The sequence below is a fragment of the Schistocerca nitens genome, chromosome 5 (assembly GCF_023898315.1).
Source record: "Schistocerca nitens isolate TAMUIC-IGC-003100 chromosome 5, iqSchNite1.1, whole genome shotgun sequence".
NCBI lineage: Eukaryota > Metazoa > Arthropoda > Insecta > Orthoptera > Acrididae > Schistocerca > Schistocerca nitens.
In genome coordinates, this window is record NC_064618.1 from 735,047,150 (window position 1) to 735,072,503 (window position 25,354).

A 25,354-nucleotide genomic window follows, 5' to 3' on the forward strand; every position below is an offset into this window, starting at 1 on the left:
GTATAATGTCATGTAAACACTGGAATTGAAATGATCGTGTGGCATTGATGGCCAGGAGGTCCCATCCAGGAAGTTCGGCTGCTGGGTTGCAAGTCTTATTTCACGTGACGGCATATTGGGCAACTTGCGTGTCGTCGGAGATGATGAGGACAACACAACACGCAGTTCATTGGCGGAGAAAATCTCCAAACCAGCCGGGAATCGAACTCGGTGTCGCTGCATGGTAGACAAGTAAGTTACCACTCAGCTAAGCAGGCGGACATATGTACACTATCCTAGCGTGATGATTTTTTCGTTTTTTATATAATTAAACTTTGCAAATGACTGTATAAACGAATTTTGTAATGAATGCCAAAGTTATGTGAAAATGTTGAATAATATTGTATTAAGAAAAGAAAACGATTGATATATGGTCGATCGATAGTACGGATCAAGTAATGGTAGGCAAGGAAAAGTCAGGGGAAAATCTCTCTGTGGTAGGGAGGTACCAAGATGGCAAAGGAAAAGGTGGAAGGCAAGGAGTGAGTACAGAAACAGTGAGACAGGAGCTGTCAATTGGTGTAGATAACACACTGTCAGAGAGAGGCAGAGTTGATGCAAGCAGATTGACGGAAAGGTCTCGAATGGAAGTTATTACTGGCTTAAAAGCACAACGAGTAGACGCACTGTGCTCGATAACAACTGAGATGAAGAGCTGAAATCCGTTCCCAGAAAGTGCTGCGTGTGAGCCTTAAACAGAAAGAGGCTGCATGGAACATGTAAATGACAATGACTCAGATCCTCGCCTTCCGCCTCCAGGCACTGTCTAACTTAGTTTTGTAAATTCATGGATCAGTATTTGTGATACAGTCCGAATTTATTGCGTGTGATGCTCCAGATATGTGTGTACTTAGTGATGAATCTAATTCACATTGCTGGCACAGATTCTGACTCCATATCCTAAATTTTTTACTTCAGAATTATATCACTGAATAACGGTGGAACACTACCAGAAACTACTCTCACAGCTGTAATTTACACTCCTGGAAATGGAAAAAAGAACACATTGACACCGGTGTGTCAGACCCACCATACTTGCTCCGGACACTGCGAGAGGGCTGTACAAGCAATGATCACACGCACGGCACAGCGGACACACCAGGAACCGCGGTGTTGGCCGTCGAATGGCGCTAGCTGCGCAGCATTTGTGCACCGCCGCCTTCCGTGTCAGCCAGTTTGCCGTGGCATACGGAGCTCCATCGCAGTCTTTAACACTGGTAGCATGCCGCGACAGCGTGGACATGAACCGTATGTGCAGTTGACGGACTTTGAGCGAGGGCGTATAGTGGGCATGCGGGAGGCCGGGTGGACGTACCGCCGAATTGCTCAACACGTGGGGCGTGAGGTCTCCACAGTACATCGATGTTGTCGCCAGTGGTCGGCGGAAGGTGCACGTGCCCGTCGACCTGGGACCGGACCGCAGCGACGCACGGATGCACGCCAAGACCGTAGGATCCTACGCAGTGCCGTAGGGGACCGCACCGCCACTTCCCAGCAAATTAGGGACACTGTTGCTCCTGGGGTATCGGCGAGGACCATTCGCAACCGTCTCCATGAAGCTGGGCTACGGTCCCGCACACCGTTAGGCCGTCTTCCGCTCACGCCCCAACATCGTGCAGCCCGCCTCCAGTGGTGTCGCGACAGGCGTGAACGGAGAGACGAATGGAGACGTGTCGTCTTCAGCGATGAGAGTCGCTTCTGCCTTGGTGCCAATGATGGTCGTATGCGTGTTTGGCGCCGTGCAGGTGAGCGCCACAATCAGGACTGCATACGACCGAGGCACACAGGGCCAACACCCGGCATCATGGTGTGGGGAGCGATCTCCTACACTGGCCGTACACCACTGGTGATCGTCGAGGGGACACTGAATAGTGCACGGTACATCCAAACCGTCATCGAACCCATCGTTCTACCATTCCTAGACCGGCAAGGGAACTTGCTGTTCCAACAGGACAATGCACGTCCGCATGTATCCCGTGCCACCCAACGTGCTCTATAAGGTGTAAGTCAACTACCCTGGCCAGCAAGATCTCCGGATCTGTCCCCCATTGAGCATGTTTGGGACTGGATGAAGCGTCGTCTCACGCGGTCTGCACGTCCAGCACGAACGCTGGTCCAACTGAGGCGCCAGGTGGAAATGGCATGGCAAGCCGTTCCACAGGACTACATCCAGCATCTCTACGATCGTCTCCATGGGAGAATAGCAGCCTGCATTGCTGCGAAAGGTGGATATACACTGTACTAGTGCCGACATTGTGCATGCTCTGTTGCCTGTGTCTATGTGCCTGTGGTTCTGTCAGTGTGATCATGTGATGTATCTGACCCCAGGAATGTGTCAATAAAGTTTCCCCTTCCTGGGACAATGAATTCACGGTGTTCTTATTTCAATTTCCAGGAGTGTATGTTCAGTATACATAAGAAAATTCAAAGCACTTTTAGGCAAAGTGGAGGACTACAACTGCATATTCAAATTTTAATGGTTCCAAGTTAATTTGTGGTGGTCTAAAAAATTATAAGTAATTGTGCACCCTGGAATGTCGACGTTTGTTAAAATTGTCTCAGTTTACCTGAATGGAATTGTATTACCAGACAACCACACTGTAGCTGTATTCCTCTATATTCATACAGATATTGCTCTTTAAATGTCGTTTATTCGATAATGACATTAAGGAAATCGCGCTGGTATCCATTTATTTCCATATCTACGAAATTAAGTCCATAGCTTATTCGAAATTTAGGCACCATTTTGACATGCAACCGTTTTTATCAAAACTGCAATGCAACATAATCAGACTCCATTAAATTGGTAAACCCATCTAATATAAATTAATTTCAATCGAGAAATGAAAGTACTGGTACTGAGAAAGTTAACGTCAATGATTGCCATATATAACTAGTAAAATTCCTTCTTAATTTCTTCTTCTGGAGGATTACTTAGATGAGTAATTCGAGTCTTACTGAATGCATGTTGAGGCAACCCTAGCAGAGCAAAGACGAGAGGCCCAGTGTTGGGCCATTAGTCCCGAGGGGCCTACAGGCCCTTTTCAAAAGGCAGGTCGATAACGGCTAAGCCCAGTGTATTGTGCGTGAGCAGGGCCTACCAGACAAATGCCATCTACAGTTTCTCGGATGGCGAGAGTGCTTGCGTCCTAAGCAACGGGAGGCCATTGAGCAATAAAAGACTGTTCTTAGTATAGTGAATCGTGCAGCGTCCAGCGTCGCCATTTTTTCCCACAAACTAGCAGTGACAGGTTGTGCAGAATCACAATGAACAAAATCCTGCAGGAGTACCATGTTCCGGCAATCACTGCACAAGAAACAGTTCAGAGATAAGATCCACGAGGTGGAGAGAGAAGAGGCAATCAGCACCTTTGTGCTTGGGAGCACGGTACCAACAGCCATCTGGCCGATGCCAGGGTAATTGAATTTGTTGGCTCTTGGCAAGAAACAGTAAGAGCAGCTACCACTGGCTAACACATAAATTCTGTGTTGGGGGAACGGAACTCACCTGCGAATATGTGGAGGAGGCCTGGTTGGCTGGAGCAGGAAACAGGACAGATAAGAGAAGTCAGATGGTGTCTCTTTCTGAGCTCCAGCACTCAAAATCTCCACCGTTGGTTAGCTATATCAAAACTGAGTTTGGAAAGGAGACTGCTGCCTTATTATAAAGTATCTGGTTCGTCAGTACTTGGATGAACCACTGACGCTGAGATGAAAATCATGCAAAGGAGCACTCTCGCCAAGCGAGAGTCAAAATTCAGTTCTATCTGGGAGTGTTCAGTAGAGAGCAGCTTATTCCCAGGACCTGAGAGAAAGACTTCGATTTCTGAAGATCGCTTATTAGCAATCATGGGTTCAACATGCGCTCAGCAAAGGTAGTATGTGCATGCTTGATTGATTCTGTTCTTCTTTCCTTCCTTCTTGATTAACCATTTCCAACGTTGAGGCGTCGCAGCTAGGGCGCGATCACCAATTTGTCTATTAAAGCTTTCTTGTATGAATGTATGTGGGCTCCAGTGTAAGCAGTCAGAATCTTATACGATCTGCAACGGGCGAGCTGTGTCCTGCAGACGTGCGCCATGACCATATGGCGTGACTGCAGCGTGTGAAAGTAGCGGAGAGGCGCTTACAGAGTAGTTACATTCTCTGGAACTATAAAAATTAATAACTGATCTAGAAATAGCCTGAGTAACTTCATATTAGGTACATAACCTTCTGTTGTGTAAAGGAACAATCTGTCAAAATCTGAAAACAATAACTGTCATAATTTGTACGTTACAAAAAAAAAAAAAAGAAGTCAGTAAAAAACGTAATTATCCGATACTTAAAAAAACTAAATCATTACATATATGTTAATAGTTCACCAACTGTGACTATTTGAAAAGATATGATAACACCTTCAGTGTTTAGATTCAAATTTGGAAAGTTCTCATTTTAGAAAATCTTTCGTAATTTTGCTGTAGTAATAACTTTAAGAATTACAAGTAGATATTTATGTTTTGTGTTAGGGTGAGTGTGAAAGAGAGTACGTGTGTGAGTGTATGTGGGACATTCGCCAATATTAAATTTTCCGTTTGTAATTCTCTGTAGGAACTTGCAAGTGTTCCAGCTTTGTATCGTGGGAACGAATCCACCAGTGGTTCCCCTACTAGTGGATGACGGATGTCCAAGCATGTTTGAATATGTAAGAGACAGCCAGAACGTTCGTGACTATATAATTAAATCCCAGACGTAAAGTACAGCTTAAAGTTTATTTCATTTTATTTGTTTAACAAGAGAGTTTTGAGTTGCTTATTTTAATGACGTCAATGAGCTGAGAGCAGTGGTTGGTACTTGCTGACTGAAAGTCAGTTCTGATTGGCCGTAGTTCTGTACAGCCAATAAGAAGTGAGAGTTTGCCACCTAATGCATGAGGTAGAGCTGCTTGTAGAGGCAGAGAAAGAAGAAGGAGGTGGTGGACTAGCTTTCGAAGGAGCCGATCATGCTGAAAGTGACCGAATGCATAATGTGTAAAATGAAGTGATATTGTGACTTCCGCGATTCGGTACAGTGATAAAGGTAGCTGGTGTTTACCATTAACTATTTGTGAAATTTTAAGAGTCGAGAGATATTTTGTTCGGAGAAAATCGCGTGTGTAAACTTTGAACTAAAAGCGTGGCGGTACTAAGTAAATTTTTTTTACTGAGTATTTATGGCGAGCAAAAACTTTATTTAAAGACAACCACTGAATGCCGAGTGCAAAAGGAAATAGCAGTTTATTGACTGTGTTACTCTCGTAAATGACTTCGGAACTGGATAGGAAAAGTTCTGGCTGTATGAGTGTGACGAGGACTGTGAACAGGAACTTTAATGATCTGAACACATGTGGGCTGATGATCTTGCTTAATAGCAATAAAAAAATCCTAATGCTCTAATGCAAGTTTAAAAGGACCTTTGAACTTAGAAATTTGAACAGCAACCTTTTTCCGATTTATTCTTTAGAGTTCGTAAGACTATTTTCAGCTTTTTGTACTTATAGCGGCCTCCGACGTGTAGTTATGAAATCTCAGTTTCTTCAACACTGCTTTACTGAGATCTCTTAAGTAGCTGCAGTCAGGAGTTACGTGTGCAGATCTGCAGCAGTATCGAGGAAGGTGGACAATTTATGCTGCAGAACCGCCGTCGATGTGCGAAAGAGCGCGTTACGCCGCAACGTGACAGTAAATATTTCAAACCTTTATTTGAAATGTACCAATTTCTACACAATATGACTTGTAGAATCGGGTAAAAATAATGAAAAAATTCTTATGGTGATAGTTTGTTCAGAAAGTCACTAGAATGATCGTACTACTCAAAAAAGAAACACTTGTGAGATCCAGCTGGGACTGCATGCATTTGTTTGGAAAGCTTCTATTCGTTAAATGATTCTAAAATAATGCATAAACTACCTCAAACTACAGATATGAAGGATAACATATATTTATCTCGGAGACTCATGGCTTTGTCTTCTCGTTGAAGTTTCAAAGCCGGCCGTAGTGGCCGTGCGGTTAAAGGCGCTGCAGTCTGGAACCGCAAGACCGCTACGGTCGCAGGTTCGAATCCTGCCTCGGGCATGGATGTTTGTGATGTCCTTAGTTAGGTTTAACTAGTTCTAAGTTCTAGGGAACTAATGACCTCAGCAGTTGAGTCCCATAGTGCTCAGAGCCATTTGAACCATTTTTTTTTTTTGAAGTTTCAAATTATCTCTTGCGCTCTGGTGGCTATAAACAACTGCCAAACCCGAAGTCGGGAACTTGCACAGTCGTTGCAGCCCAGAGTGATGCAGGGAAATGACGTAGTTGAGCCACAGTAAATTTAAAACCGAACCTGAATGATCACGCGCGCCTGGGTGGAAAGGTTTAATAGCGGCAATCACTTTTTGATTTCCATGAACTTAGTTGCTTCCCAAATATTGTGCTGATTCTAATTTTTTCATCCCAGATCCTTTATCAGATCTTTGCCTAGGTGTTAATACTTTAATTCAGTTGTAACCTGTGTTCATATTTCATGAACGTAACTGATCTTTGTCATTTGTGCACTTTGTGTTACTTTGAAGTCTACTAGAACACATAATAAATATTGATTCATAATGGTCACTTGTTTCAGTCTGTAGTTTGATGAACTCCCTATTTTTATAATCTTTTTGGGTTACAGCACCCATGTTTCATGTGTGTTAGTCTCATCCCAATTTAATTAATTTAATTTTTAAGTTACCTATTGAGTGACACCTGTAATTAAATTCATGTGATCCTATGGAACATCCACAATGATATTGCGATTGCTCAGATGTAATCTCATAGCCTTGCCAGGATTATGATTATGTGTGGCATCCTGATTTAGTAGCCAGAACTTTATGAATAGTCAATTAAATTTTTGCCTTGTTCGTGGTTAGCACAGTGAGTAAAGAATCAGTATTGCTATCTTAGTGGTCACTGAAACAGCAAACATAAAATACCATTAAGTTCCTGGTGCGTAACTAACCTATGTGTTTTCATTCAGCAAGAAGAGGTGGTCAAACTCAGTGGACAGTTGTTCTAACTTGTAAAGACTGATGCCAATGATACACAGTCACAAAATTCTCTTGACATGTTGGTAGACCTGAGTAAACTGCGTACACAATCATTAAGACTCAGCTTGCCTGACGTATCGCCAAAGGGCACAGGGAAGTTACTTTAGGTGAGCGTAGGTGCCAACAAGTCAAATAATATATATGTGTGATAGAGCTCTTGGTAGAGAATGACGAATTTGCTACATCATATTGTTTTGTATGGAGCAGCATAGTACATGTGTAAGAAGTACGAGGATCATTTTTAAAGGAAGAACCGATTTGTAATGGAGAGGGAGAAACTTTATTCGTGAAAGTAAATTGTTTCACGAACTACAGCATGCACCTTTTTTTCGCTTTTCAACATAGTCACCATGAACATTGAAACATTTGTTTAGTTAGGCACCAGCTTTTGGATCCCAGCAGCAAAGAACTCTGCCACCTGACCGTTAAACCAGTTGATAACAGTTTCTTTCCACATGTCATCATTTGTCAGTAACAATGTGAAAAACTACTGATGTTTAAATTTATGGGAATTTCTGATGCAGCTCGTCAATAGTGAAGCGCCTGTTTTGGCGAAATGTCTCATCAACATTTTGTATCAAGTTTACATTCATGACAGTAGGCAGTCCAGATACTTCTTAATCATGAACATTTGTCCTTTCTTCATTAAGCAGCCTACACCACTTACGCATATTTCCATCATTAATTACACCTGTGCCATAAAGTTCAACGAGCTGCCAGTGAATTTCAGCAAGAAAAACTTGGTTTGCATTTAAGAACCGAATATCTGAGTGATTTTTCAATCGGCGGTATTACGATTGACATTGCAACAAACGAAGCAGTATAACCATACAACCAACACCAGCAGAGGTGAGAAATGTAATGGCGGCATAGTGAGAGACTGGCCAAGAGTGGCCAACTGTGAATGGACGTCACATGACAGGATGCACGGACACGATGCTCTATCGTTTCTTGCTTTAAAAATGATCCTTGTAGATGGATAGCATATGGCTTCTATTACTGTGGGTCATTTTAGTGCTGATGAAGTGGTTTTGGCGAAAGACTTGTTACGAACTTCCAGCAGGCTGGAGTAGCAGTGGGTCAGCAACTTCTGCTAGTCAGTACAATAAAAAACCAGTCAAGGATTGCAAATATTACTTCTTTTTTCACTTGATGACTAGTTTTGGGGCGAGATTCATTTTCAGACCATCATAACATAGTCAAAAATTTATTTCTAAAGATGTGAAAACCATGTGAAAAACATACAACGAACCGTTACAGTGCATACAGATAAATGCAACTTCGGATCGGTTTTTTTGTTGTATTGGGAGGGTTGTAAGTTGTCAGTTTGGATGTAGTTAACAAGAACGATTTGTACGTGTCAACTATGGGCCCCTGCTATAATCAAACCATAGATACAACTGCATTACATGAAACATTTGGCATTTGAAGGGAAAAGACAGGATGGCCGTGAAAAAGCTATTGGGTAAGTTCGTGGATTGTTCAGTCCTAGAGGACCGTTGCTGGCAATACCCATAAAACAGCACAGAAAACCGACTGGGGAAAAATCTCTTGTGAATAGAAAGTCACACAGATTACTCCACTATTTGCAGCCAACAATGGAAGATTTTAGTAAAAGCAGTTCAGTGACGGCATTGCTGAAGAGAGTAACACTCTCTGAGAAACACCTGTCGTCATTGCACCCAAAACGTTGACAGACTGGACGAAAAACTACAGGTTCTATTGTGGTTGTTATTATTTAAATCCTAGAATGGTTATGAATGCATATCGAATACCAAATCTGAGGCAGTGCAACTACTTTTCCACAATGGATCTAAAAAGTTGTTATCATCAGTTGACAGTAGTGCCAGAGGAGCAGCCAAAGACCCCATTTAACGTCCGCTGTAGGTATTACCAGTTCTGGTAGATGCTGCATTGTCTAAAGAATGCGCCTGACACATTTCAGTGACTGGAGGAAAGGGTATTAAGTGGTCTGAAGTTGCGTCAATCCATAGTTTACTTGGATGACGTTATCGTCTTTCCCAAGGATACGAAGTGCGATCAAAAAATACGATGGATGCACTTTTTTTAGATGCAGCTGTTGACACTACGACCATTTGATGTAATTTGTCCAACAGCCTGATTCGCTGAGACAGACAGCGTGAAGCTGAAACATGTTCAGACTTGTAAATCAGCGTCCAGAGTTGCTAGAGTGCGGTTGTGATGTTGTGTTTACCATGTCTGTCACACATGGATTTCGAGCAATGCGTGAACATGAAGTTCTGTTTCAAGTTGCAAAAAAGTGCAATGCCGTAACTCTGAAGAATGTTTACAGGTAGTATGAGAGAGATAAAAGTGGGACCTTATCAACCTCAAGAACAGAAGAAAACATGCAAAAAGTGGCAAAAATTGTTCGTTTAAATAGACGAATAACAGTTAAAGAGCTTACTGAACAACTTAGCATCTCATTCAGATCGATGCAGAGCATTTTAACAGCTCATCTGCAAATGATATGAGTGAGTGCAAAAACTTGTTTCCAGACTTTTTAGTGATGAACAAAGGAACATCGGGTATCGGTCTGCGCAGAGATGAAGGATTGTGTTCATTCTGATCCGGACCTCAAGTCCAAAACAGCAACTGTATATGAAACTTGTGTCTATGGTTATGACCCTGAGACGAAAATTCAAAATTCCCAATGGGAAACCAGTGAATCTCCTCGCCCTAAAAAGGCACGACAGTCAAAACTGACTGCTAAAGTGATGCTCATTGTTTTTTTCTTCGATATTGAGAGCATACTGCGATCAGACTTCGTTTCAAGGAGAGCAGCTGTAAACGCCGAATTTTACAAGGGCGTACTACAAAGTTATATGTAGAAATAGGCCAAAAAATGGCTTCCTCCTCCATCACGACAACATGCCGTGCTACATTTAGCTTTTGATTCGCGAGATTTGGCCGTAAAAAATGTTCCTATCTGTCCACATCTGCTTTATTCACCAGATTTAGCGCCATTCATCTTTTGGCTCTTCCAAAAAATTAAAACCATGTTTAAAGGAAAACTTTTCGACACCATCACTGAGGTTGAGAGGACGACAAAGCAGCTGAAATGAATGTCCTTCCACAAGAAGCCTTACAGAAATTCTTCCAATAATGGATTGGATAGCTGCATTACTAGCCAAGGACAATACTTTGAAGATCAAACCAATTTCCATGTAAGCTGATCACTCTGTTTCCAATAAAATTACTCAACATATTTTTTGATCACACCTCACATAAAGGAACACAAACAATGGCTAGAATAAGTTTTTAAAAGATTGCATTCGTTTTGCTTAATGCTGAATTTTGAGAAGCTTCACTTTGTGTTACTTACGCCCATATGATTAGCCAAGATGATTTAAAGAACTTAATTGAATTTTCTCATTATGAGAGTACTGAAGGGAGATCTGTTTAAATGGTTAAAAACCACCCAAAGGCCAAAATCACACAAAATATATTTTGTTCAAGACAACAGGTTTCAACAGTCTTAGCTATCATCTTCAGGTCTTGATCATTTTTTTGTAATAAAACATGTTCATTTTAGGCTGAACCTCATGCACAAGATGTGAAGTGGATAAAACTCTGCATCTTATAAATGTTTTTCATCGCTAAAAACGTTTAAAAACACACAGCACCTTGTCCAAAAGGCATTGTCCATATACATATTGTTCACAGAGGCTTGTTTCATGACACAAATTCGGTACACAATAGCACATCTGTTTACACATCCAGGATGCATACTAAACAGTGCGAATCCACTTTAAATGGTGTACAATGTACAACTGACAGGTATTATTGGAAAGATAACATTTGAAATGTTAAATTTGCAATAATACCTGTCAGTTGTACCTTGTACGCCATTTAAAGTGGATTCGCACTATGTAGTATGTTTCCAGCAAATTTAAAAATGGATGTGCCATTGTGTACCATATTTGTATCACGTAACAGCATCTGTAAGCAGTATACGAGACATCTGAAATGTTATCTTTGCAATAATAACTGCCAGTCATACCTTGTACGCCATTTAAAGTGGATTAGGACTGTTTGGTATATATCCATCATATGTAAAAGGATGTGTTATTGTGTACCGTATTTGTATCATATAACAAACATCTGCGAGCAATATGTATTGTCATGGCCTTTTGGACGAGATGTTGTGTGTTTTTAAATGTTTTAGCGAAGACAAACGTTTTTAATGCGCAGAGTTTTCTCCACTTGACAACTAGTGCATGATATTCAGCGTAAAATGAACATTTTTTACTAAAAGGATATTTAAGACCTGAAGATAACAACTAAGACTGTTGAAATTGGTTGACTTGAATAAAAAAATAATTTGTGCGATCTTAGCTTTTGATCGGTTTTTGACGATTTAAAGAACATCCTGAGGTTGAAACGTGCTGAATGTGATTTTCCGTCACCCACGCTACTTGTGGCGGCATGGCCTGTTACCTACAAGAATGTTCCACTCATCTTCCAATGATCTTCTTCCGTAGCATAAGCCTTTCCTGAATCAATACGTGGAGTTCCTGGCTTGAGAAGCTGTGGCAGAAACTAGCCACACTAAACGTAACAACAGAGTGCACAGAATGTTTCAGGTTTGCCAAGCTACTAAATGAGGGACTTTCATCGAACGAATAGTACAATACTTTGTTACTCCTTGGAGACACTTTCAGTTACCAAGCACATATGAAGTCGGAGTTTGACACATGACATTCACACACATCACAATCACTCTTCATAGCCAACTCATGATATGCACCCAAAACTGTTAGCAGAAGAATATGCATTGATTGTCTGTGGGTTCAGTGTTCATTCAATATTCTACCAATAGATCATTCTGAAGTGTCAGTGCTTAGTCATGATTCATACAATACACCTCACGGATTTAAGTTATTCAAAACGGTCACAGTTTGCGCAGAAAAATCTGAAATTTGGGCTTTTGTCTTCACAGTTCGGACATTAATACTTTCTGAAGTCCACGATCTGTTTAAGACCACGATTGCTCAAAATTATAACATATTTTAGGGGCTCATTCCTAACACATCTGACTGTCATAATTTCGAGATCCAAACTATCTTTCTCCAGAATGAAATCCCTCTCACCATACAAAATACACGCAAACCGCTCCCTTCTGGTTGACTGTGACCCATCATAGCCAATCACCTTGCGATTCTAATCCTCACTATCCTGTTCTTCTACTTTTCACTAGTCACATTATCAACATTTAATTAGTTCAGTTTATTGAATAATTAATTTGGAAAAACCCAATGATAGCAAATTTATCCCTTCTTTACAAAACTGAATTACCAGAATATGCTTTTTCATTTCCCCAATACTGTAAACTGTCGCATTACAAATCACAAATTTGTTTGTGGTATATGACTCACACTTACAATCCAGATCCATATTCCCACACTCTCATATACTCAGTTATTTTACCATTACAAATATTCACGTGCCTCATACATAACACACACATTCCTTCATATACTAAAATAATAATATATGTGGAACTGCTGTATTTTACACGAAACATAATGCCAATGAAAATAAAATTTTTAAAAAACTGTATTTTACATAAATCTATTTTTTCTTGTTACTGAAATGCTAGATACACCATCAACATCTTTATGAATGGTTACTTAACATTTATTTACTTGAAAAAATTACTGATTCATCTCAGAACTAAATTCTGTCTCTTTAGCTATTTTTGTACTTCTATGAGTGTCATAAATATTAGGCTGACGTTAACACTGCTTTCAGTTACCAACATTTGAAAATATAATATAGAAATTTGTTCCATTTGGTATGTGGCAAACGTTACATTTAATTTTACATCTGTTGAGTGAAGCTGCGGACTGGCACCTGTGGGACTATCTGTAATGGTAAAGTTATGTGTTAACTACACACATGAACAAAAGTGTTGCATCACCCTGAATGTCGTGCAGGTGTACTGCTTTTGTGACTTGCGGTGTTAATGACGAAATTCTTATCTTCAGATATATTGGATAAGGCTGTATTGAACTAGTTACATTAACTGGATGACCGTGTGTAGCCACATAACAAACCCACATTCATTACAGCTTCTTTTTAGTTTTGTTTGCCTCTCAGTATGTGTCAGTATTTGCTTATAAATCTTCTAATAATTCTGACTCAGCAGCAAACGCCTTTTTCCAATTGAGCAGAATCAGAAGATAATTTCGTAACTTCCAAAATTGTTCACCTAAATTTTATCGTAATTTTAAAACAATCACACATCGTCTTCAATGTCGATAATTTCCAAAAATTATCTGTACCATTAGGTTCCGTAAATATCTCGTGATCCGCTATTAATGTAAATAATAATTGATATATCCTCATAATGGTCCAAAACAAATGGTACCTTCACAATACAAGATGACTGTCAGATTCCTGATATATTTTGAGTTAGTTTTCAGAGATAATAATATTTCCTTTTGTTCACAAAACTTTCGTATTTGATTTCTTAATGCCGTTAATATCAGCCATTGCTTGATATTAGTTCCAAATAGAAATTACTCCTGTGACTCACTTTATTCTCATCTTATAAGATGGCATGAATAATGTTTTAACTTATGAATATTAATACTATCAAGAATTAAATTTTATTTTCGCCATATGCTATGTCATTCTGGTGCACTGATAAAAATGACACACACACTACAAAATATACTTCGAAAATTAATTACAGTCTTTGACTTATATCGTTGTTATAGAGTTTAGATTTCGTCCCTGTTGATTTATTAACAAAAAAACTCAAATTAATTTCCATGATATACAAAATAAGATTATAAACCTGTTAAGTTGCTTCCTACGTGCTGCATACAAATAATGTTCCCCAACAATGAGTTTAGAGTTCAGTACCATTCACTATTTACTCATTAACTGCACACAATAAATGGCTGACCAATGAATATTCCTCTCGGTTTGGCTAATCAGATCTAATATGACTCGAGCTAGAGGCTCGTTATAAATTTTAAATAAATCCAGTAACATTGCAAAATTATTTGAAGTGCCTAAGTATACTGTCTCAAAATGTTCTGTGCCCAGACCAGCACTAATCATGGTGAACAGGAGCCGGTCCAACACTTGCCAAATTATTCAAAGTGACCATTGAAGCAAAAATATTCAGAGTCCAACTTACCATGGTATTATTTCAAGTCCGGACCACCTCTACATGTGAAAGTCACAAGTTCAACTCAGCCACCGGCGATATTATACTAACAAGGGAACCTACCTATCGCACCCCCCTCAGATTTAGTTATAAGTTGGCACAGTGGATAGGCCTTGAAAAACTGAACACAGATCAATCGAGAAAACAGGAAGAAGTTGTGTGGAACTATAAAAAAATAAGCAAAATATACAAACTGCGTATTTCACGCGAAGATATGCAACATCATGGACATTTCGAGACTAGGAGCGCCGTGGTCCTGTGGTTAGCGTGAGCAGCTGCGGAACCCGAGGTCCTTGGTTCAAGTCTCCCCTCAAGTGAAAAATTTTTCTTTATTTTAGCAAAGTTATGATCCATCCATACGTTCATTGACGTCTCTGTTCACTGTAATACGTTTAGTGTCTGTGTCTTGCGGCCGCACCGCAAAACCGTGCGATTAGTAGACGAAAGGACGTGCCTCTCCAATGGGAACCGATTCCTCCACAGGAAAACACGTCTGATATATTCTATACGACACTGGTGACGGCATGTGCGTCACATGACAGGAATATGTTGTCGACCCACCTAACTTGTACACTTGGCGAATGTGTAAAAAGATTCTTCTACGTTGCCCGATTTAGGTTTTCTTGTGGATGTGATAATTACTCCCAAAAAGTGATGAAAAGATAAGAGTTTGTCACATAAACTGCAACAAATGAATCCAAAAGTCTCACACTCGCACACTTTTCCCTGTGCTCTGTCAAAACATATGTTTTTTACGTTTTCAAATTTTTCCGTGTGTAGACCGTCAAATCCTGCATATGTCCAAGCAAATCTGAACGTGTCCTGGAATTTTGGAGAGCGAAGTTGATTATGTGTGAGTGCCTGAACTTTGATAATTGTCTGAAAATAAATAATTATACTTTTTGCTCGAAGGAAGACTTGAACCAAGGAGCTCTAGTTCCGCAGCTGCTCACGCTAACCACGGGACCACGGCGCTCCTGTGTTCTGTCGGTACTTGATGTTGCTTATCTTGCGCATGGACTACTCAGTTTGTATATTTTGCTTATTTTTTCATAGTTCCACACAACTTCTTCCTGTTTTCTCGATTGATCTGTGTTCAGTTTTTCAAGGTCTATCCACTGTGGCAACTTATAACTAAATCTGAGGGGGGTGCGATGGGGAGGTTCCCTTGTAAGCATCAACTGCTGCAAAGTATTCAGATTCCACACAGGACTGCCGTGAATTATTCAAAGTTCTGAAGCTTGCTGCCCTGAAAACTTCAAAGTCCGCAAAATCAGGTAGCTAAATCGCCACTCTGAGAACCATAGATCTTGCATCTGCTACTGCATTCCTACAACTCACCCAGAAAAAAGAAGGTGGCCCTCTTTTATTAAGTTTGTGTACGTTATCCACAAACTGCTGACATGTTTTTCATGTAGCTGTGTTGGTAACTAATTATGCTGACCTTAACTAAACATCTGAATCTTGGCTAATGAAATACATAAATAAAAGTGTAAGCAGCACAGAATTTGGCGTAAAATGACGATCTGGAGAGCGATCATGGTGCAAAAAAATGGTTCAAATGGCTCTGAGCACTATGGGACTCAACTGCTGAGGTCATTAGTCCCCTAGAACTTAGAACTAGTTAAACCTAACTAACCTAAGGACATCACAAACATCCATGCCCGAGGCAGGATTCGAACCTGCGACCGTAGCGGTCTTGCGGTTCCAGACTGCAGCGCCTTTAACCGCACGGCCACTTCGGCCGGCGATCATGGTGCACATAATTTTTATGTAATTGTATTGATTTGTGTTACTTTCACTTGTTATGACTTGTTTCAGTGCAGCAAAATGATAGATTGTGAAGATGGATATCACGTAGCTGTAATTGCATAGTGGTAATGCTGTTCAAAAAACTTTGCGACCGCGATAGTTAAACAAAAATTATGTAAATAGCTCACTCCATGAATGTTGTTGAGCACTATTAAACGGTCAGTTGATTTGTTTTGTTACTAAATTATTATAGTCTTCATTAAGGATGTAAGGTGGCAGAATAAACGAAGGTAGATTCACACATTACACGAGAGCTTTATACATCGCAATGAGAAGGTTAATATGACACCTAACGTAATTCAGCGGTTATGAGCGAATTTGCCTATCAGTATGTAATGTAAAAAGGGATGCCAGTCAATCAATGGTAATTAACACACCATTCCTAAATAATGGATCTCCTTGAGTGGAAGGTGGAATAAGCAGCATGAGTCATTTGAGTTTGAAAGCGAGAGGGACAAGGGCAGAAGCGAAGGCACGCAACAGGGGTTACCACAGAAACCACTTAAAGGGGTGACAGGCAGAAAGTCAACAACCCGACCAAGTGACTCAGGTGGGAGAAACGTGTGTAGCTGTACATCTGCAGATGGACAGAGGAAAAGCTTTAGAAAGCTGCGTTTCAGAATTCCTAAGGGATACAAACAAAAACCAGTGACACATTTCGATCACATGTCCAGCGAGTGCAGCACACACGAAGGTCAATGTATGCCTTTAGACGTCCAGAACGGGCACAAAACGTCCGATTGGCTGAAACGCCCTAGGAAGGAGAAAAATACTGAACTTTCGACACAGTTTAATGGAAGGGACATTGTGATTGATAGAGTTTCTACAAAATAAGAGGAACTCTCCTATTGATCGAAAAAGGCCGTTACGTGACGAACGAATGAACCCAGGTAGGGGAGGCAGTTCGGCCATGAGTAGGACAAGAGAAATTTTGTGAGACACTTCTCTGAACTGGCATCAAGTGCAGAACGGAACAATTAACGCTCTGTACGACGCACAGAAGAAAACTGTGTGAACACTGCGTTCACAGCAGCTGAAAACCAGCTACAAATTAGCTGTAGCAACGTTTGGCTCCAACTGTGGAGAAACGAACCAGTAAATTAGTTAATTGTTCTTGCGAGAACTGCTCCATCCATGCGCATGTATATCGGCACATCTAAGACTAGGGCTGAGTACATGTTTTCTTGCAAAACGAGAAACATAGGGAAAGTTTCTGCTGGAAAGTTCAGCCAAGGTCTGATTAGTTTTATAGCAATTTCAGTGGAAGAGAGCGGCCTAGCAGACAGCAGCTCATTGCAGCTTCAGGTAAATACTGCGTGCAGAGGTGTAAACTTTGTTGGTTCACCAGTTTGCGTCCACTGTAAACTCGAGCGACCTTGGGTAATCTTTCGCTCAATTTTTCATATAACTAACCATCCACAATAGATGTGATTGTCATCCTAAAAAGTACCGAACTTTGAACCGGAACAGGATGATTTTCGTAGTACTGACCAACGTCATAACATATGTGTAGGAACAATTTCGTAAAGAAACTTCTAATTAAACTTTAATATTGTTGTTTGGAATTAATATTCTTTCTGAGAGTTAATATTTAATATTGTTGTGTTTAGGATTATTTCACTTTTTGATGTTGGCGAGATGCATTATCCTGACAACTGTTTTTATGTTGTCAAATTGAAAACTGTGTAAAAGCGTGTATTTTTGTGCTAAAAATTGCGACATTAAACATGTTATTTCACCTTACACAGTTGTTCTCAATCATAGAATAAGTAACCACGTTACAAAGATATTGTGAAAGTTCGTTACAGATACCTTCTTAGCTCAATATGTAATTAAATACAACATTTGCACAGTGGCTCTACGTATCAACTGAATCATCTCACACTTCTTTCAAAGTTGGTGTATTGTTAAGTCCGTCGTTGAGGGGTTCGCGTGCGCCGGCCGACGCCTGCGCCACGGAGCAGCACGCCTGCCTGCTGGCTGCTCCTGTCAGGCAGCAAACTGTCGAGTCACCACAGCGCGCAACCAAAACAGAACCGCCTCTGATCACTTTATAAGTTGTCATGTTACACTGTTATTACCCCTGGCCTCAAAACCGATATACTAACGGCTGCATGGCTACTGCTGCTACCGGAAAACAGCTTGCTGTTTCCGTAATTATACAGAAAGTTAGAGAAACTGTCAAGTTCATAAAACGTATGTTAGCGTGTCAGACTAGCTTCGCAAAATTATTTTCTCTTGACGTGCGCCATTACTTAAATCTGAGGAGAGTTCAGACCGACTTATATTCCAGAAGGCACCATACGAAACAATTCTGAATGTGAACGCTAACTAGAGTTCCATCTATTATATGACCGAAAGATTTCTAGACCTAATGAAAATCACAATTCTGATTAGCTGGACGGTACTTCAGACCGAAAAGTGCCAGCTGTGATTGGAGAGCTGTGAACACTTGCTGCATTATTTATGCCCTATGAGTACGTTGTTGTTGTTATTGTTGTTGTTGTTGTGGTCTTCAGAGACTGGTTTGATGCAGCTCTCCATGCCACTCTGTCCTGTGCAAGGTTCTTCATCTCCCAGTACCTACTGCAAACTACATCCTTCTGAATCTGTTCAGTGTATTCATCTCTTGGCCTCCCTCTACGATTTTTACCCTCCACGCTGCCCTCCAATACTAAATTGGTCATCCCTCCTCTTCTCCCCAATTCTGTTCAATACCTCCTCATTAGGTATGTGATCTACCCATTTAATCTTCAACATTCTTCTGTAGCACCACATTTTGAAAGCTTCTATTCTCTTCTTGTCCAAACTATTTATCGTCCACGTTTCACTTCCATACATGGCTACACTCCATACAAGTACTTTTAGAAACGATAGCATCACCCGATTTAATTCGACTACATTCCATTATCCTCGTTTTGCTTTCAAGACACTGTCCATTCCGTTCAGCTGCTCTTCCAGGTCCTTTTCTGTCTCTGACAGAATTACAGTGTCATCGGCGAACCTCAAAGTTTTTATTTCTTCTTCATGGATTTTAACGCCGACTCCGAATTTTTCTTTTGTTTCCTTTAGTGCTTGCTCAATATACAGATTGAATAACATCGGGGATAGGCTACAACCCTGTCTCACTCCCTTCCCAACCACTGCTTCCCTTTCATGCCCTTCGACTCTTATAACTGCCATCTGGTTTCTGTACAAATTGTTAATAGCCTTTCGCTCCCTGTATTTTACCCCTGCCACCTTCAGAATATGAAAGATAGTATTCCAGTCAACACTGTCAAAAGCTTTCTCTAAGTCTACAAATGCTAGAAACGTAGGCCTGCCTTTCCTTAATCTTAGATTAGATTAGATTAATACTAGTTCCATGGATCATGAATACGATATTTCGTAATGATGTGGAACGAGTCGAATTTTCCAATACATGACATAATTAGGTTAATTTAACAACATACTTAAGTTAATATAACAACTTTATTTTTTGTGTTTTTTTGTTTTTCTTTATTTTTTATTTTTATTTTTTTATATTTTTTTAATATTTTTTTCTTAATTTATATCTAAAAATTCCTCTATGGAGTAGAAGGAGTTGTCATTCAAAAATTCTTTTAATTTCTTCTTAAATACTTGTTGGTTATCTGTCAGACTTTTGAAACTATTTGGTAAGTGACCAAAGACTTTAGTGCCAGTATAATTCACCCCTTTCTGTGCCAAAGTTAGATTTAATCTTGAATAGTGAAGATCATCCTTTCTCCTAGTATTGTAGATATGCACACTGCTATTACTTTTGAATTGGGTTTGGTTGTTAGTAACAAATTTCATAAGAGAGTATATATACTGAGAAGCTACTGTGAATATCCCTAGATCCTTAAATAAATGTCTGCAGGATGATCTTGGGTGGACTCCAGCTATTATTCTGATTACACGCTTTTGTGCAATAAATCTATTCTCTAAGGTAAGTCGTAGGGTCAGTATTGCCTCACGTGTTCCAACATTTCTACGGAATCCAAACTGATCTTCCCCGAGGTCGGCTTCTACCAGCTTTTCCATTCGTCTATAAAGAATTCGTGTTAGATGGGTACGTTAGTATTGTTAATTTTAGCCAGAAAGTACGTAACAGTAACGAAAACAATTCCAAAGGTGAATTGTTTGACAACACATCTGAACGATTTCAACTCGAGCAATGCTAATATTTTAGCAGTAAAGAATTGTTTGATTACTAAAATGTAGAGCCAGCTTGGCTTTTTAATAGGATGTGCCCGATCAGTTAGCAGTCAGAAAGGTCTTTCGTCTTCAGGACGTTAGAGGGGAAAAACTGATGATGAAGTTGCTATTTTAGGAGGACACGTTAGAAGCTTACCAACGTGGAACATCTCCGCAACTTCCTCTCACTTTTAAAGTTGATTTGATGTAACCTTCTTGGTGATAATCGAAACAAAACACATTCGTTTACATCGAGAAAAACGAACTTTTCAGATCTAACAAACAGCGTACCATGAACCAATTGACTGTACCAAGAAGCAGAAACCTAACAGGGATGCGTGACTCAACTGAATAGGAGACCTACGCCTACCTGTTGGTACTGCGTCTTCGAAATCCATACGCACATTCTTGACCTCTTAAACGTAATTGCAGTGCAGCTGCTAATACGTTGCGCTCCGCCATAGGAACTCTGACGATAAATTAGTGTAATACAACTGCACTCTGGGAGAGGTTGGTGTCCCCTGAATGAACAGTAAACAAATTTGGTAAAATCTAAATATATTGCTGAGGCCCTGTCTCGTCAAATTTTGCAGGTTTGCATCCGTTACATCAGTTGCATAAAGCTGCAAGTGTTTGTATCAAAACAGACGGATTTAACGCAATCGTAATTGCTTTAAAACAGTACAACACTATCGAGACGAAAAAAAAGTTTATCATCTATAAATTTACAATTCCAAGCTGCCACAACTCTGCTATGCTGTGTCGCATATCACTCATGCTCTTTCTCACGCAGAGTTTGAAACAACGCTGACATGATAGTTTAGGATCTGCTGGCCTTTAATAACCCGATTGTCTCCAAGACACAAAAATAATCCAAGTCCACCGTCGTGATCCAGTGGCCATAAGTGACGAAGTAATCACAACACCAGGGTACTCACAGTATCCTGGTTGCCGGCATGAGCTAGAGTGGTGGCGTATCTACATCTACATCTACATTTATACTCCGCAAGCTACCCAACGGTGTCTGGCGGAGGGCACTTTACGTGCCACTGTCATTACCTCCCTTTCTTGTTCCAGTCGCGCATGGTTCGCGGGAAGAACGACTGCCGGAAAGCCTCCGTGCGCGCTCGAATCTCTCTAATTTTACATTCGTGATCTCCTCGGGAGGTATAAGTAGGGGGAAGCAATATATTCGATACCTCATCCAGAAACGCACCATCTCGAAACCTGGATAGCAAGCTACACCGCGATGCAAAGCGCCTCTCTTGCAGAGTCTGCCACTCGAGTTTGCTAAACATCAAAAATGGTTCAAATGGCTCTGAGCACTATGGGACTCAACTGCTGAGGTCATTAGTCCCCTAGAACTTAGAACTAGTTAAACCTAACTAACCTAAGGACATCACAAACATCCATGCCCGAGGCAGGATTCGAACCTGCGACCGTAGCGGTCTTGCGGTTCCAGACTGCAGCGCCTTTAACCGCACGGCCACTTCGGCCGGCTGCTAAACATCTCCGTAACGCTATCACGCTTACCAAATAACCCTGCGACGAAACGCGCCCCTCTTCTTTGGATCTTCTCTATCTCCTCTGTCAACCCGACCTGGTACGGATCCCACACTGATGAGCAATACTCAAGTATAGGTCGAACGAGTGTTTTGTAAGCCACCTCCTTTGTTGACGGACTACATTTTCTAAGGACTCTCCCAATGAATCTCAGCCTGGCACCCGTCTGACCAACAATTAATTTTATATGATTATTCCACTTCAAATCGTTCCGTGCGCATACTCCTAGATATTTTGCAGTAGTAACTGCTACCAGTGTTTGTTCCTCTATCGTATAATCATACAATAAAGGATCCTCCTTTCTATGTATTCGCAATACACTACATTTGTCTATGTTAAGGGTCAGTTGCCACTCCCTGCACCAAGCGCCTATCCGCTGCAGATCTTCCTGCATTTCGCTGCAATTTTCTAGTGCTGCAACTTCTCTGTATACTACAGCACCATCCGCGAAAAGCCGCACGGAACTTCCGACACTATCACAGTGCGTAAGCTTTGCTCATTATCTACCACCGTGTAGGTCTCTGTTGATTGTCACCAACCGTAATATACTTAATCAACACCAATCAAATTCACCGCCTATGCGACCATACTACATTCTATGTTGTTAACTCGGCATGAGTCGAAACGAAGCTTATTATGCCTTAGATGTGGAGCTGACACTCCAAGTCCGATCTCTTGGAACACCAGCCGCTTTCACCCTGAACAACGGCTTGTCATCCCTAGAGCTAAATTTGTGGGCTGCAGTGACGTCAGACCATTTTCCATAGGAAAGTTAACGCTTCTCATATTATAATGGCGGAAAACGAGATCTCCAGCGGACACACACATGACATAATTTCTCCTACCTCCTAATCCTCATTAATTTTATGAGGGACTGTTTTCCCTTCTTCTTTCCCTTGGACTATTTCGCCAGGTCATAGCTGAGAGGTGTTCGGTAATGAAAACTGCACAACATTTTTATTTTTCATCACTAATATTATTCTTATGCCAGCCTTCCGACTTGCAGATGCTTTAGTCTGTGAGTTCCCACCATGATGACTTGCAGTCTTTGCGAGCACCTACGGCTTCCTGGGCAACAGTGGCTGCTCGCATCCGGTACTGACTACCATTACTTCGGATCATTATGCTCAATTAAAATGCAAATATCTCACGGTTCCCATCTCAGATTACGATGTGATTTTGAACAATCTGAATTTAATAAAGCTTCTAATCCATGTACGTATGTTTCAGTCTGATTCCTTCTCTCCATCAGTATTTTAATCTGCCACCTCATTAACTTTGAGATGAGCGTACGCAGTGAGATGACATATCATTTTTACATCTCAGATGGTCAGAAGAGGATGAGATTTGGCTGTCTATCAGAGGTATCCCTGTACTCACGATAGCTATTGAGTTGCACGGAATCGATTGCCCTAAAAAACTGTGTGGATGCGAAGACCAGCTTTTGTGCTGTATACCAACAGGCAAGAATTCATTTACCACGAATTCAGTGTCTCGTGAAGATGTTTTCTCAGAAGCAGGAGTTACAGTCGCCTGACAAAGAAACTGGCTTTCTGGGAAACACTTAAAACCTAATAATTCTAGGCAACGGTAAAAAAAAATGTTAAGGCAGACATGACATTGTACTATACATACAAGTGGTTTTGCTTGTAACAGTCGCTTGTGTGTAGCACTACGTCAAGGCCTGTATTTTTATTTATATTTGGAATATTTGTTCTTTGCTGCTTACACTTTGCTTTGATTTTGAGCTCAAGGTGATTTATGTAAACATAATTCCCAGATTTTGCATTGTATTGTACGTGAATACTTACGCGCTAGAGATCAGCTTAAATATACATAAGAAATAATATTTTGTGATTTGGTCTATATCGATTCTTTGACTCCTACGTTATCTAGGCATCAATATAAAATTTGGATATTCTTATAAGTACGAAAAATCGTGCCGAATCTGTGATTGAAACGTCCATAGACCTTTAAAATACATTTACATGGCGATCCCTCCCGTCTACTTGCTGTGTTAATAATTAGTCGCCAGAAGTATTCAGAAGTCATAAATTGTCGTAATCAACTGATCGAGACAGTGCGTATTTTAATACATATGCATGATGTTACAGTATGCTGCTTGCAGTATGCAGTATTGTTGCTGGTGCTGTGTCAAGACTGTACTGTGACTACCCTAGTTTCAGGAAAAAAAACCACTGACACACTACAGAGAACACCAAAGTGACAATGACGGGGGTCACCGTCGATCATCGTGGACTGGAATAGCTGGTAATAAGGCCATTCTGAACCAACCATTCGTCAGTTCAATGTTGGGCAACAACAGGAACTGGTGAGCAGTCACAGCATCGGGAACTATGTACTCTATATGGTCAAAAGTAGCCGGCCGCGGTGGTCGAGCGGTTCTAGGCGCTTCAGTCCGGAACCGCGCGACTGCTACGGTCGCAGGTTCGAATCTTGCCTCGGGCATGGTTGTGTGTGATGTCTTTAGATTGGTTAGGTTTAAGTAGTTCTAGGTTGTAGGGGACTGATGACCTCAGATGTTAAGTCCCATAGTGCTCAGAGCCATTTGAATTTCGATAAAAAGTATCCGGGCACCTATTAGTGAACATTAATAAGGAGTGCGTCCATCCTTTGCCTTTACGAGGGCTTGAACTCTGCTTGAGACACGTCCAGTGATATGACTGAATGCCTGTGGAGAAATGGTAGGCAATTCTTCCTCAAGAGCCAAAACTACAGAAAGCAGCGATGTTAGATGATAGGTTCTGGAGAGAAGTCCAATACCTAATTCATCTCAAAGATGTTCCTTTGGGTCCGGATCGGGACTCTGGGCAGGCTAATCCATTTCAGGAATGCTATTACCCACATACCATTGCCTCACAGACGGTGCTGTTTGATAGGGTACATTGATGCACTGATAAAATCATTGTCTCCGAACTATTCCTCTGCTGTCCATAGTACACAGTGCTAAAAAATATGTTTGTACCATTACACATTTAGCGTTTTCTTAAGTACAATAAGAGAACCACGCCATAACCACGAATAACTCCACCATATCTTAATACCATCTGCTCTGTATTTCATTCTTTGGCACTACGTGTGACGCAGATAACTTTATCCAAGCATTCGCCAAACCCAAAACCATCAGTCAGATTACCCCAGCGTATAGCGTGATTTGTCACTTCAAATCACTCGTTTCTTGTCGTCTACTGTCCAGTGGCTTCACTCTTTATGCCACCTCAACAGTCGATTAGCATGGACAACTTACACGTGTGGCTTACAAGCAGCTGTTCGTTCTCATTCTTCTGAAGTTCCTACACCCAGCCATAGAGCTAGCTTAACCGTTTGGTAGGACTACGGGGGGCGTTTGAAAAGTCTGTGCAAAAATAAAAACTACTTACGTGTTTGGGGTAAACCTTTTTTATTTTTCGACATAGTCTCCTTTTAGACTT